Source organism: Somniosus microcephalus, unplaced genomic scaffold (assembly GCF_052327205.1).
Source record: "Somniosus microcephalus isolate GS21.2 unplaced genomic scaffold, FLI_Smic_1.0 unresolved_chr1, whole genome shotgun sequence".
Lineage (NCBI taxonomy): Eukaryota > Metazoa > Chordata > Chondrichthyes > Squaliformes > Somniosidae > Somniosus > Somniosus microcephalus.
Genome location: NW_028225179.1, coordinates 157604464 through 157617183, shown reverse-complemented (window position 1 = coordinate 157617183; position 12720 = coordinate 157604464). Strand labels below are relative to the sequence as shown.

The 12720-nt window shown below is 44.7% G+C and overlaps 1 pseudogene across 1 annotated transcript in view; it reads right to left on the bottom strand.

Annotated features, from left to right (window-relative positions):
- The window catches only part of LOC147096341 (E3 ubiquitin-protein ligase TRIM69-like), a 189828-nt pseudogene extending 185296 nt beyond the window's left edge, over positions 1-4532 (bottom strand). The window contains exons 1-5 of the transcript XR_015074592.1: positions 3901-4532; positions 3715-3810; positions 3389-3622; positions 2180-2231; positions 1996-2115 (exon numbers count right to left, since the gene is read on the bottom strand). The product of XR_015074592.1 is annotated as an E3 ubiquitin-protein ligase TRIM69-like (transcript). The remainder of the gene's footprint in view (positions 1-1995; positions 2116-2179; positions 2232-3388; positions 3623-3714; positions 3811-3900) is intronic.
- Positions 4533-12720: the final 8188 nt, after the last annotated feature.

The following is a 12720-nucleotide window of genomic DNA, read 5'->3' as shown; positions in this document are numbered from 1 at the left end:
CTGTACCAGTAATCTCACGGTCACTGTATGTGCTGTCTGTAGCAGTAATCTCACGGTCACTGTATGATCTGTCTGTACCAGTAATCTCATGTTCACTGTATGATCTGTCTGTACCAGTAATCTCAGTCACTGTATCTATTGGGTGGTTTAATATGATTGAACAGTTTAATACTTTTCACTCATTATTTCCTAGTTTTCAAGCTCGTTTAAAGGGGTTTTAATACAGATTATTCTGTAAACAGCCAATGTATATTTAGCGTATTAGGGGACAAACACCTAACTGGTTGAAGAACACATCCCGCAGATGGAGTGAGGAAATGAGCTGCCACAGGGGAAAAGGTAAGGAAGGGCAGTGAATAAATAATTCAAGGGAAAAAGTAGAGGAAAAAAAGAGGATGAAGCAGCTGTGGCCCACAACTCGATCAGTCTGAACAGCAGCCTGGACAGGAACTCAAACAAAACTGGTACAATCGGGCAGGCCCCAGATTCAGAGACACCCCCAAGAGGAAAAGACACCCTGGAGACAACAAACCGACATCACCCTGAATACAGTCCATCAATCAAATTATATCCACAAATCTCAACAGACTCCAGCACATAATCAGGCAAAACAAAACTGACTGACATAAAAGAACAGGTGGATGCTCCATTTCTACAGGAGATCCTCCTCACCACCCTCAGAACACACCAAGTTTGTGAGTGAGTGGGTGGGACCAATGCTGGCCGCCTTCTACTGACCCAAGAGCAGAGGATAGTCACACTAATCAACAGGAACCTTCCCATTACTCTGAGACACGCATTCCTGGAGAAGGAGGCCGCTCCATCCTAAAGAATCTCGAATAACAGGAGAACCCAAAGTGATGCTTCAGTTCTGTGTCCTGAATGAGGTGTCCGCACATCAGCAATCCTCACACTCGCCCCACGTATGGACAGCACAGTAACCATGAGTGGAGACCTAAATTGTGCTCTTCACTCCCAACGGGACAAGTTCCCACTGGACACAGGGCACTAGGACAAGCAGCCGGAGCAATCTGGGAAAAATACTGACCTGGTCCCACGCCAACTAATAGCTCCCCTACCGAGTTTTACAAGGCCCTAATTGCGGAACTTGCTCTCCCGCTACTGAAACCCCGCACTATGTGCTGGAGACAAGGACACAGACACACTTAACTTAGTCACAATCATGTTAATACGTATGAAGGGAAAGGTCACCACCATTGCTCATCGTAGAAAATTAAATCCCTCCTCAATGCGGACAAGAAAATATTGGCCAATATCATAATCTCCAGATATCTCCGGCCTGGTTCATGCAAACAAATAGGCTTCATAGGGGGCCGCACGTGGAGGCAAAACACCAGCGGTTATTCAATGTGATGCACCATTGTCATACCTCTACCCTGAAACTATCCCTGGATGTATAAGCCATAATAATTGTCTAGGGCGAGTGGAATGATTCAAGGCAATTGAGAGAATAAGCCTTGGTGACACTTTCAGCAATCCAGTGCTTGCTCCCCAGGTCCACAGTGAGCACCAGCTAACTCCATGCCCCTCGCCACTCCTCCCTCAACAGGCAGAGAAAGCCTCGCTCCCAGGCTTGCTGTCCTGACCTTGGTCACGGACATGAGTTTGACACACAAGATGGAGATGGATCAGGACATGAGTATTGTAGAGGAAGAAAGGTTCAGCTGGGAAGGGCGGTGTTTCCTGTTGCTGAAGTGTGCAAAGTATCGATGGGTTCTGGAGGTTGTGGTTCATCTGAGGGTCCCTGTGTTGGTCATGTTCGGGGAGCTGACATTTTCAACTGACCAGTTGAAGGCGATGCTTTTTAGAACTTGGATTTGGTGCGTGAATAACACTAACTCCATCCAGGCCCGCTTTTAACCGCGTTCATTTGCAACTACTTAGTACTAAAAGATACTATCTATGATATTTTTATGTATAACGAATCAAATTATAAGATATAAATCAGGCCAAAGGAACTGATATGAGTTTTACCGGTGTTAATGGAATCCAGCGTTTCACTCCACACTGCGTACGGTAAAGGGCCGTTGAATTTTTCGATAGACAGGGCGGTATCTACTAATGTCAGTTTATTCTCGTCCTCACTAATCCTGCAAATATCAAACAATTGGTTATAAATTGACCATAAACACTTTTCTGAGCTATTTTACCAAACAGTGCAGAGTTTCAGTAAAGAGCATGGCCTACCTCCTCTTCTGACGAGTTTCTTCCTGAAATAAATAAAACACAATCTGAGTTGACAGAGACTGAGCGTCTATATCCGGACAGCAGAAATTACACCCAGATTGTTACAAGCTGCTGATAATTCCCAATTCTCACTGCTGCCCACACACAGGTAGAAAGAGGATATTACAAAAAGGATATAGAAGCACAGGAGAACGTATAAAAGAGATTTACAAGAATGATACCAGAACTGCGAGGGTACAACTAACAGGAAAGAGTGAACAGGAAAGATTATTCTCTAGAAAAGGGAAGACTGAGAGGAGACCCGAGCGAGGTCTTTAACATTATGAAAGGATTCGATGGGGCAGATGTAGAGAAGATGTTTCCACTTGTGGGGAGTCTAAAGCGAGGGGTCATAAATATAAGAGAGTCAGTAATGAATCCAAAGGAGAATTGAGGAGAAATCTCTTTACTCAGAGAGTGTTTAGAATGTGGAACTCGCTACCACAAGTTGAGGAGAATAGCACCGATGTATTTAAAAGGGAGCGAGATCAGTACATGAGGGAGAAAGGAACAGAAGGATATATTGATAGGGTGAGATGAAGTAAGGTGGGAGGAGGCTCGTGTGGAGCATAAACACTGACATTGATCTGATGGGCCGAATGGCCGGTCTCTGTGCTGTAAAATTCTGTGTAATTCTATGAGCGGCATATTTGAAAACAGGCCATCAGAAATAACACGAAAAATTATTAAATGCTTCTGATAGAAACAGGATATCGTTGAAAAATCTTATTAGAGTATCAGATACTAGAAATCAACATCAGTGTCACTCACAGACACTGCCTCTCACACCCACCCTACCAGACACACCCACACACTCACAACATGGGACTGGAACTGGATTGGAATGTGAGTTTCAGGAGAATATTAAACTTAGGCACCACAGAAAGAATTACAGACTAAATATCAAGATCACGGCAACTCATTCCCGGGGAGGTTGTAGGTATTCCCGGGATCCTGTAGATTTTGTGGGAGGTCGATTAGTTCGGTGACAATTGCAGCTCCGCCCCGGAATGGAGAAAACAATCGATCGGTTTAAATCAGTGACGAATTATTGGGAAAATGCTGCATTTGTGTCAAAATTCTCGCCCGTCAACTTGTGACTGTGAACTTTCACTGAACTAAACTGAAATATAATCCTCACCTGCAGAAATGTCAGCTCGTCTTTTTGCTCCATCTGTTTCTGCAACTTTGAGAGTTTCTCCCGAATAGAATTTAAATTCACTTGAATTTCTCTGAGGTTTTTCTCCATTGCTTCTAGAATCTCCCCCTGTTGTTCCCTGAGATCTCGGATTAAACGCTGCTCTTTCTCACTGAGAATCTGGTGCATTTTAGCAAACTCGGATGTGATGAGGGTCTGCAAACTGCTCGACTGTTCCTACCAAATGAAATGTGAAAAATAACACGTTTTCCGCATTAAAACCAAAAAAAACCGAATCAAACTTCGAAAATCAGCACAGGACGATTTACCCTAATTTCGGAAATCTTCTGTTTCTGCCGCCGCTCCGTGTCTAGAACCGCCGATTTCTTCTTTGTGAGAGAATCTAAGGAAGATTTCAGCTGATCCTGGGATTGGGAGAGAAAATCACAGAATAAAAGTGTTAGACCATGAAAATGTGATAAAATAATCAGGTGATCAAATCTACTCCCTTTTACCTTGTAGATTCCAACAGCTTCTTCAATGGGCATGAAGCGGTGCTCTCTGTGTTCCCGCGCATCTCTACAAATCAGACAGATCAATTTCTTGTCAGTTTCACAAAACAGCTTCAGTTCTTCCTGATGTTCCTCACAGTGAAGTTTACTTTCCTTCCCTTTCGGATTCAGCTTTAATTTTCGAGCTTTCTCGGCCAGATTCGCTAAGGCCCAATTAACCTTGAGGTTTATTTCCGGAAACTCCTCTCTACATTCCGGGCAGGAGTTTGTCTCCTCCTTTTCCCAACATGTGATACAGGAGCGGCAGAAGTTGTGCTCACACTCCAGTGTTACCGGATCGGTGAAGAAATCCAGACAAATGGGACAAATTGCCTCATCGGTCAAACTCTCGGCTTCCTGTCTGGAAGCCATGTTCACACTCAGCACTTCCTGATTCAAACCGCTTTCCATCTCCGTGTTTACTGCGCTGCCGAACAGCCTCAGTTCAGCGACTTCCCCGATGAAATTCACGGCAATACTCAGGGAATTATTATTAATATAAACTGGTCTCTGTCCAATCGACTTTTACTCAGGGAGATAAAACCTAGAGCAGTATAAAGGACAAACAGTGTTAGAGGGCGGAGGGGAATAATTGAACCTTGGCCTGGAGATTGCAGGTCTGTGAGGCGTTGGCAGTGGGGGGAGGGAGAGAGAGGGAGGAGCCGGAGATGGGCGGGGATAGAAACATACATAGAAGATAGGAGCAGGAGTAGGCCATTCGGCCCCTCGAGCCTGCTCCGCCATTCAATGCGATCATGGCTGATCATCCAAGTTCAGTACCCGGAACCTGCTTTCTCGCCATACCCCTTGATCCTTTTAGCCTTAAGTAATATATCCAACTCCTTCTTGAATATATTTAATGAATTGGCCTCTACTGCCTTCTGTCACCACTCTCTGGGTGAATAAATTCCTCATTTCTTTCCTAAAAGGCCTACCCCTTATCCTTAGACTGTGACCGCTGGTTCTGGATTCCCCGACCATCGGGAACATCCTCCCTACATCTAGTCTGTCCAGTCCTGTCAGAATTTTATAAGTTTCAATGAGATCCCCCCGCATTCTTCTAAACTCCAGCGAGTACAAGCCCAATCGACCCAATCTCTCCTCATATGTCATTCCTGCCATCCCAGGTATCAGCCTGGTGAATCTTTGCTGAACTCCTTCCATGGCAAGAACATCCTTCCTCAGATAAGGCGACCAAAACTGCACACAAAACTCAAGATGTGGTCTCACCAAGGCCCTGTACAACTGTAGCAAGACATCCTTGTTCCTGTACTCAAACCCTCTCGCTATGAAGGCCAACATACCATTTGCCTTCTTAACCGCCTGCTGCACCTGCATGCTTACCTTCAGCGACTGGTGCACAAGGATCGAGATTCCAGGGCACTTTGATCCAGACCAAACTCGCTCTGGTGATAGACGGTGTGAGATATGGATCCATAAACTGAATTGTGTTAATAATTGCAGCCGCTCACCCTGAAACACAAAGTGCCATAAATGTCAAGGAGCTGTCTGGATCAGTTTCAGTACTTGCTGATTCAATCTGCTGGTGTCATGGTTCTGTGGGTGGATCCAGACCCGGTTCCCAGTCACAGATCACTCGAGTCCCTGCAAGTGCTGTTCACATCTGAATGAAATAGAATCGCATTTACAAAGAGAAAAGACAGTCTGTGATGTTTCGGGGTGCGCCCATCATCAGACTGAGAGGCTAACGGGAATTTTAACTGAGTCTGGGAATCGGGAGAGGGAAAAAGGAGGAGGGCAGAAGCGGAACCCAAAATATATTACTATTGAAATCACTGGCAGGAAACTCAGACTGGTTCTGTTATCAACGTATGTTCCACTGCACCACATGTTCCTTCCTGTGCTGTGTCCAAGCGACCCTCTCCCGATCACTGGCCCCTCCCTCCGAATCAATTCCCCGACCCTAGGAGCTACCTGGGAATGCACAGCTGGTTTCCGCAGCTGGGCAGTTACATTTCATTCTCTGTAACCAGAGAGAAGCAGGCGGAGCGAGCATGCAGCTTCCCCAGGATAACAGGCTCCATGGTGCAGGGTGCCAGTGACTGACACACACGTCACTCTGCGGGCAGTGCATCTCAATTCGGAGATTTACCGCAACCATTCCCTCAATATCCAGCTGGTGTGCGACCATACTCAGCGCATCATGCAAGGCAATGCTCGGTATCCTGGCAGCAGCCATGTTGCCTTCATTCTGCGGCAGTCTGCTGTACCATCAGCCTTTGAGCCACCAGGACAAACCAGAGGGTGGCTACTGGGCAACAAGGGCTACCACTGAACACCCGGCTCTTGACTCTGCTACACTACACGTGGGCAGCGTGTATATAATGTGAGCTATGCTGCCCCACGGAATCTGATAGAGCAGACCATTGGTGTCCTTCATCAACGCTTCCGCTGTCAGAACCGCTCTGGAGGAGCCCTGCGGTACTCACCAGAGCGGGTCTCAAGATTCGCCATGGTCTTCTGCATGCTCCACAATCTCGGCATCATGAGGGCACAGCCCTTTCCACCAGCCATACAGCGACCAGCTGAGGAGGAGGAAGAGATGTAGGAGGAAGCAGAAGAGGAGGAAGCGGCAGGGAAGAGGCAACCCAGACAGCTCCTTTCTTCCCGGGCTCCCCGTGATAGAATCATCCGACTGCGGTACCAGTGAACACAACCCCAATTCCCCATCAATAATAGTCCCACACATTACCTCCCCTCTGTTACTGACCATCACAGCGTCCTCGACCACAATCTCTATCAGGTCGCCTCTCAGACTTCACTTTCCTGGAGAAAAGAGCTCCAGCCTGTTTAATCTTTCCTGATGGTATAACCTCTCAGATCTGCTATAATCTGGGTCAATCTTTTAGGCAATTTCTCCCGGACCTCTGTATCCTTTTTTTTAATATGAAGACCAGAACTGTGCTCAGTACACAGCAAGTGTGGTCTAACCAAGCTTCTATACAAGTTTAACACAACTTCTCTACTTTTCAATTCTATTCCTCTAGACATGAACCCCGGTGTTTGCATTTTATGGCCTTGTTAACTTGCGTTGCTACATTTAATGATTTGTGAATCTGCAGCCCGAGATCCCTTTGCTCCTCGAACCCATTTAGATTCTTATTCCCCAGGAGTCTGAGGCCTCCTTATTCCTCCTACCATTTGTTTCTTCACCCCCCTCCTTTCCCCCAGCCCTACAGAGGTCCTTGCTGATTTTTCAGCTCCCAGTTCCGCTCTGGGGTGTGGACCTGAAATGCTAACCTATTATATAATATAATATTGATTATATTTGCATACATCACTGCACCATTTTTGTAGAATGCTCGCATTTTTAATACTAAATATCTCTGCATTTTGTTTGAATTTTCTGCTTCTATTTCGACCTATTGGTGAAAGGGACTCCTGGAAATTTCACCTCAAGTTCACATTACTCCCAGGAAACCAGACTGGACGGACGTAAAACTTTGGTCTTTGGGCGGTCGCATAAAACAGGCGATGGTGAATCGGCAGTTTTACACCCGCCCAATTTTCTGGAAATGTTGCATTACCGCCCAAGACCAATTTCACCCAGAATTCCTTCCTTGATTTTTCTGTTCTTCATGAAAATGCATTCAACCTGCGATCATATGACTTTAGAGCAGTCTCACCATCTTTATTACTTCCATTAATCTAACAATTCAAATAACGCAAATGAAAAGAAAACAACAGTCTTGTCAGACAAAATCTCTAAAGCAGGGAGTCCAAGCGCTGGTTACTAGTCTATCACTAACGTCATTGCTATTCACTGCAATTTCACAGTGAGCGTTTAGAAGCACAGTCCCAATTAATGGGTTTCCTCTGGTCAAATTGCAGAACTGACCAGCACTGGACAGTTGTTTCCGTGACCTACCAAGTGATCTAGGGCTGTGATGCACTTCCTGAGGTCGTGAAAGGCGTTATAGAAATGCAAGTCTTTCTTTTTATAGTCATAGCCAGTGACTTTATTTGAGATAGTTGGCAGACTTAAATGGGATAATAATCATGTCGGTAAATTATTGAGTTACATAAAACTTCTGCAAGAGCATGCATTGCCTCCTGTTCGGATAAGCTGCCTTCTAAACTAATAAACACAGGCCTTTGCTCACAGTGAGTGTTCTGCGCTTAATAGATTGTCAGGCGTGTGGTAGCAAGACCAATCATATCAAAGTGATTGCAAGTGTATCAACGCCTCAATAGAAACATAGAAACATAGAAGATAGGAGCAGGAGTAGGCCATTGGGCCCCTCGAGCCTGCTCCGCCATTTAATGAGATCATGGCTGATCACCCAAAGTCAGTACCCTGCCCCTGCTTTCTCCCCATATCCCTTTAGCCTTAAGAAATATGTCCAACTCCTTCTTGAATATATTTAATGAATTGGCCTCAACTGCCTTGTGTGGTAGAGATTTCCACAGGATCACCAATCTCTGGGTGAAGAAATTCCTCCTCATCTCTGTCTTAAATGGCTTACCCCTTATCTTTAGATGGTGTCCCCTGGTTCTGGACTCCGCCGCCATCGGGAACATCCTTCCTGCATCTAGTCTGTCAAGCCCTGTTAGAATTTTATAAGTTTCAATGAGATCCCCTCTCATTCTTCTAAACTCCAGCCAATATAAGCCCAATCGACCCAATATCTCCACATACATCATTCCTGCTGTCCCAGGTATCAGTCTGGTGAATCTTCGCTGCACTCTCTCCATGGCAAGAACATCCTTCCTCAGATAAGGCGACCAAAACTGCACACAATATGCAAGGTGTGGTCTCACCAAGGCCCTGTACAACTGCAGCAAGACATCCTTGCTCCTGTACTCGAATCCTCTCGCTATGAAGGCCAACATACCATTTGCCTTCTTAACCACCTGCTGCACCTGCAAGCTTACCTTCAGTGATTGGTGCACAAGGACACCCAGGTCTCATTGCACTTCCCCTTCTCCCAATCTATTGCTGATTAAATAATAATCTGCCTTCCTGTTTTTACCACCAAAGTGGATAACCTCACATTTGTCCACATTATATTTCATCTGCCATGCATCTGCCCAATCACCCAACCTGTCCAAATCATACTGGAGTTTCTCTGCATCCTCCTCTCAGCACACACGCCCACTCAGCTTTGTGTCATCTGCAAACTTGGAGATATTACATCTAGTTCCATTTTCTAGATCATTAATATATATTGTGAATAGCTGGGGTCCTAGCACTGATCCCTGCAGTACCCCACTAGTCACTGCCTGCCACTTGGAAAAAGACCCGTTTATTCCAACTCTTTGCTTCCTGTCTGCCAACCAGTTCTCTATCCAAATCAGTACCTTATCTCCAATCCCATGTTCTTTAAAGTTACACGCTAATCTCTTATGCGGGACCTTATCGAAAGCCTTCTGAAAATCCAAATACACCACTTCCACTGGTTCTAACAGTTAGATCCTCAAAAAGTTCCAGTAGCTTAGTCAAGCACGATTTACGTTTTGTAAATCCATGTTGACTTTGTCCGATTCTGTCAATGTTTTCCAAGTGCTCTGCTGTTACATCTTTTATAATGGACTCTAGCATTTTCCCACTACCGATGTCAGGCTTACTGGTCTATAATTCCCCGTTTTCTCTCTACCACCTTCTTTGAATAGTGGGATTACATTAGCTACGCTCCAATCCATGGGAACTGTTCCAGAGTCTATAGAATTTTGGAAGATGACCAGCAATGCATCTACTATTTCTAGGGCCACTTCCTTAAGTACCCTAGGATGTAGATTATCAGGCCTTGGGGATCTATCGGCCTTCAATCCCGTCAATTTCCCTAATACCATTTCCCTACAAATACTGATTTCATTCAGTTCCTCGTTCTCATTAGACCCTATATTCCCCGACATCTCTGGGAGGTTATTTGTGTCCTCCTTTGTGAAGACAGGACAAAAGTATGTATTTAATTGGTCTGCCATTTCTTTGTTCCCCATTATAAATTCCCCTGATTATGACTGCAAGGGATCTACGCTTGACTTCATCAATCTTTTTCTCTTCACATATTTTTACAGTCAGTTTTTATGTTCCCTGCAAGCTTACACTCATACTCTATTTTCCCCCTCTTAATTAATCCCTTTGTCCTCCTTTGCTGAATCCTAAACTGATCCCAATCCTCAGGTTTGCTGCTTTTTTTGGCCAATTTATATGTCCTCTCCTTGGATCTTATGTTTTCCCTAATTTCCTTTGTTAGCCACGGTTGAGTCACCTTTTTCGCTTTATTTTTATGCCAAACAGGGATGAACAAATTCTGTATTTCATCCATGCGATCTTTCAATGTTTGCCACTGCCTAACAACTGTCAACCATTTAAGTAACGTTCTCCAATCCATCCTAGCCCACTCGCGCCTCATACCATCATAGTTTTCTTTATTTAAATTCAGGACCCTAGTCTCTGTGTCAACTACTTCACTCTCCATCTTAATGAAGAATTCCAACATATTATGATCGCTCCGCCCCAAGGGGCCTCGCACAACAAGATTGCTAAGTAATCCTTTCTCATGACATAATACCCAGTCTAAGATGGCCTGATCTCCAGTTGCTTCCTCGACATATTGGTCCAGGAAACCATCCCCTATACACTCCAGGAATTCCTCCTCTATGGTATTGTTACTAACTTGGTTAGCCCAATCTATATGTAGATTGAAGTCACCGATGATAACTGCTGTGACCTTATTGCACGCATCTCTAATTTCCCATTTAATGCCATCCCCAACCTCAGCATTACTGTTTGGGGGTCTGTGTATCACTCCCACTACCGTTTTCTGCCCCTTGGTGTTTCTCAGCTCTACCCATACAGATTCCACATCATCAGAGCTAATATACTTCCTTACTATTGTGTTAATCTCCTCTTTAACCAGCAATGCTACCCCACCTCCTTTTCCCTTTTGTCTGTCTTTCCTGAATATTGAATACCCCTGGATGTTGAATTCCCAGCTTTGGTCACCCTGGAGCCATGTCTCCATAATCCCAATTATATCATATTCGTTTACATCTATTTGTGCAGCTAATTCATCCACCTTATTACGAATGCTCCTCGCATTAAGACACAAAGCCTTCAGGCTTGTTTTTTAACACTCTTAGACCTTTTAGAACTATTATTTACTGTGGCCATGTGTGATTTAAACCCTTGATTTCTTTGACTGCCACTTTTGCTTTTCTCCTTCCTGTCTTATGCTTCTATCCTTGCTTCCCTTTCCTCTGTCTCCCTGCACAGATTCCCAAACCCCTGCCATTTTAGTTTAAACCCTCCCCAACAGCACTCGCAAACATTCCCCCTTGGACATCAGTCCTGGTCCTGCCCGGGTGCAATACGTCCAGTTTGTACTGGTCCCACCTCCCCCAGAACCGGTTCCAATGTCCCAGGAATTTGAATCCCTCCCTCTTGCACCATTCCTCTAGCCACGTATTCATCTAAAATATCCTTCTATTTCTACTCTGACTAGCACATGGCACTGGTAGCAATCCTGAGATTACTACCTTTGAGGTCCTATTTTTAAATTTACCTCCTAACTCCCTATATTCAGCTTTTAGGACCTCTTCCCCGTTTTTACCTATATCGTTGGTACCTTTATGCACCACGACAACTGGCTGTTCACCCTCCCCCTCCAGAATGCCCTGCAGCCACTCTGAGACATCCTTGACCCTTGCACCAGGGAGGCACCATACCATCCTGGAGTCTCATTTGCGGCCGCAGAAATGCTTATCTATTCCCCTTACAATAGAATCCCCTTTCACTATAGCTCTCCCCCAATATTCTCGCTGTGAAAATGACAGAAACAAAATACTTCTGGAAAGTTACATTTCTGTATAGTTATGGACATTGACATGATGTTAGTCCCGTTGTCACTTGGAAACATACATAAGAACCAAGAGACCAATATAATTACAGATGAGGAAGGCCATTCAGCCCATCCTAATCCATCCATAGAGATCTTTTAGTGTCGAATTGTTTCTTAAATGATTCGAGGGTTTTTCTCTCAGGAACTTCACTCCACAAGTTGATGACTCTTTGGGGTAAAGTTAAGGCCTCCCACTGGCGTAATCAATGTGCTTTCTAGATGTACACATGTCGTCGATTGCCACTTTTTGACTGAACTGGGTAGAGAGTGCACCGTGCACACTCCGAGCACTATCAGCTGGCAGCCCGGCCAAAGAGGATCCCAAAGGAAAGTCCCCTTCATTACTGTGAGACTGGGAGGATCAGGAGCGCTCCCCCAGACTCCTCAAAACCAGCCTTTGCTACAGCCACTCTGGTTTCCCCCTCGAGACATCGGGTAGTTCAATATCCACCGAATAATATGGGATAATAATCATGTCGGTAAATTATTGAGTTGCATAAAACTTCTGCAAAGAGCATGTATTAACTGCTGTTCAGATAAGATGCCTTCTAATCTACTAAACACAGACCTTCGCTCACAGTGAGTGTGTTCTGTGCTTAATAGATTGTCAGGCTAGTGGCAGCAAGACCAATCATATCAAAGTGTTTGCAAGAGTAGCAACGCCTCAATATTCGCGCTGCGACAATGACAGAAACAAAATACATCTGGAAAGTTACATTTCTGTGTAGTTATGAACATTGACAAGAAGTTAGTCCTGTTGACACTTGGAAATATACATAAGAACCAAGAGACCAAGATAATTACAGATGAGGAAGGCCATTCTGCCCATCTTGATCCATCGAGAGATCTTAACATCCCTCCATTGTATTGTTGAATAGTTTCTTAAATAATTCCAGGCTTTTTGTCTCCATTATTTTAG